General features: G+C 38.2%; 1 long non-coding RNA gene across 1 annotated transcript in view; it reads right to left on the bottom strand.

The window, feature by feature from the left end:
* Positions 1 to 270: 270 nt before the first annotated feature.
* Positions 271 to 2,779, bottom strand: part of LOC106940971 (uncharacterized) — a 9,868-nt gene continuing 7,359 nt past the window's right edge. Inside the window, exon 2 of the long non-coding RNA XR_001423231.1 lies at positions 271 to 1,604. This is a non-coding gene — a long non-coding RNA (uncharacterized LOC106940971). The remainder of the gene's footprint in view (positions 1,605 to 2,779) is intronic.

The following is a 2,779-nucleotide window of genomic DNA, read 5'->3' as shown; positions in this document are numbered from 1 at the left end:
TTTGAAATGCCTTGCTGCTGAAATGTGCTATACAAATTAAATTTGATTGATGATCCTACAGTCGAGCCGCCCGCTTTATGAATGTGCCTTATGGAGAGAAAGCATCTCTATTCTGTAAATGTACAACTTATAAACATTGATTTCTCCATTTAGAATAAACGCCCACTTTCCCCACTCAATGTTCTCTCCGACTGTCTGTCTTTAAATCCAGGCTGGACGCTCTGCTGTTCAAACAGGCATTTGCACGATCTCTTTATTTTCTTTTTTTTATTTGGATTTTCTCTCTTTAAAATGTATTGTTTTTATTTTTGTGAGCTTTATGAGCCCTGAAAGCAGCTTTTAAATAAAATATATAATTATCATTATAAATACTTATACTGCTACAAACAAGGACGTTGCCATGGTTACTGCTTGGTAGCAAACTTCCAGGTATTTATACTAATTTACATATGTATTTATGGGTGGCGACAGGGCGGACCAGCAGCTGTTCTCTATTTCCCACAAATTGGGATTCATAAAGGAAAGATGCACGACCACGGCTTAATACTGTAACGATTCTTTGTTTTACTTCTGCTGGGGTCCATATGGTTATGTGTATATTTGTTATAAGTTGCATTGTAATCTTTATTGTTATGTGTAGAGTTTTATGGGCTTCCCCTGTCTCACTCTGCTGACTCCCTGATCAGGACCAGGACTGGAAGAGGAGGGAGTTCAGTGTGTTAGCAGTGAAGTTATTCAGTAGAGTGCAACGGTTTGTTAGAGGCGTGAGCTGCAGCTTCAGGAATGGCAGCTCGTACTTATTCTAATAAACTCTGTTGGCGGGATTACATCTGCGGTGTGTTGGACCTCATTACAATACATCTAAATATTTTTGTGCGCCGCACTTTTCAAAAATTTTCCATACGCTAAGTTTTAGTGTGAAAACTGCGCAGTCTTTTATGCATGAGGCCCCAGGACATTCAGCCTGTTGCGTAAGTATGAAACATTAAGTGGCGTTGTCAGTAGCTTGGTGACACAGAGAGAGAGAAAGAAATGGTTTTCAGTTGTACTTAAATGGTTTTTCCCTTTGCTGTGGAGCACAGCACTAAATTAATAATACCTACAATTCCAAGTTTTATTGAGTTAACAGAATTATTCTACTACAGCAGCGCGGCTATGAATGACAATGCACTGGATTTGTGGGCTCCAGCGTTACAACAACATGCAGGGGGTCTATATTTATAAATCCGATTATGATTAAGTCAGTGCCTCACCAGCTATGAACCTCAACAGATAGCTGAGGTTCATAGATATGCTGAACCTATAGCATAGCTATATTAGACAGACAGATACCCAAGTTAACTTAACCACAAACTCTGATTCTAAGGTTTGTTCATGTAAACATGTGATGGACAAGTAATAAATTGAACTCACATGAAAATATTTGGGAGAATGTTATATCACAATAAAAAACTAATTTTCATTACAAGAAGCATGCCAAATGTTGCCTAGGAACACGTTTCAGAAACCTGATTAAGGACTCTAAAAATAGAGAAAAATAAAAAGAGTGCTTACACATTCCCAGGGAACTCAGACGAGGGACGCCAAGAAACAACCACATCATTCTAGAGAAGGGAAAAAAAATACACACACTGGGAATAAATTCCAAGTGAAAGGTTTTACTATCAATAACTATTATAGGTCAATATAATAAAGTTAATGATTTTTACGCAAAATCAACAAGTCGGGCATCACCTAATTATTGGGAATTAATAGCCAAATAGCTCACAGTTCTCAAAGCAAGACTTTCTCTTGTGGTGTCCTCTCTCACTAGACAGTGTGTGGATGGCCTGATAGGCAGATTTACACATGCCAGGTTTTCTCCATCTCATGATGGATTTAACTGAATTCCAGGAGATGTTAGGACCTAAGGATATGGTTTTTGTATCCATGACTTAAAAAACCTTTTTACTAGTTAGTTGGAGTGTTTGTTAGTCATCACACTGTAATGATAGCCAGAAATACTGATGAACCAGTTAATGGACCTTCCAGATACAGGTGCCTTTATACTGCAGTGACTTGAGCCACTCTCACTGCACTCAGGTGATATCCATTCCACTCGTGACACTGTTAGCATTTGGATGGCACTCTGTTGATCTAGCTAAGTCACTTTAAGAAGAATATGATCTCTCTATTTAATATTCTTAAAATTTAGTTTAGCTTCCCTTTATTAGAATTTAAGATTCTCCTTATCACATATAAAGCTCTTAATAGTAAAGTTCCATCATACATCAGAAGTCTGATTGTTCCACATGCTCCTAACAGAGCACTACACTCTCAGACTGCAGGTTTACCGTTTCTAGAATTTCTGAAAGATCTTTTAGTTTTCAGGCTCCTTTCCTGTGGAAGCATCTCCCAGTTTTAGTCAGTGAGGCGGACATCCTGTCTACTTTTCTGACTAGGGTTAAAACTTTTTTTTCTGTAGTTATGCTGCCATAGGCTGAGACTACTGGAGGATAAGCTGAACACTTTTTCTCACTTTCTTATACTCCTCTCCAATTTGCATTATTTGAGGTTATTTCAAATGTTGGCTTTTAGTTTTCTCTCATTTACCTTTATCTGTAGAAGCTACATCTAGTCTGGCATTTTGATTGGTTCTGGTACCTCCCTGGAGAGGGTCATCGGCTGAGATAATGCTGCTATGAACGAACCGTTGTCTCTCTTCTGCTATTAACATCTCACTTTCACAAACATCAAAAATAATCCTACCTCAGTTCATCTGTTTCTTTTTGTGCATTCC

The sequence above is a fragment of the Poecilia latipinna genome, unplaced genomic scaffold, assembly GCF_001443285.1.
Source record: "Poecilia latipinna isolate Pla-1442-1.1 unplaced genomic scaffold, P_latipinna-1.0 Scaffold3437, whole genome shotgun sequence".
NCBI classification, from domain to species: domain Eukaryota; kingdom Metazoa; phylum Chordata; class Actinopteri; order Cyprinodontiformes; family Poeciliidae; genus Poecilia; species Poecilia latipinna.
This window is presented reverse-complemented; position numbering and strand designations above follow the sequence as displayed.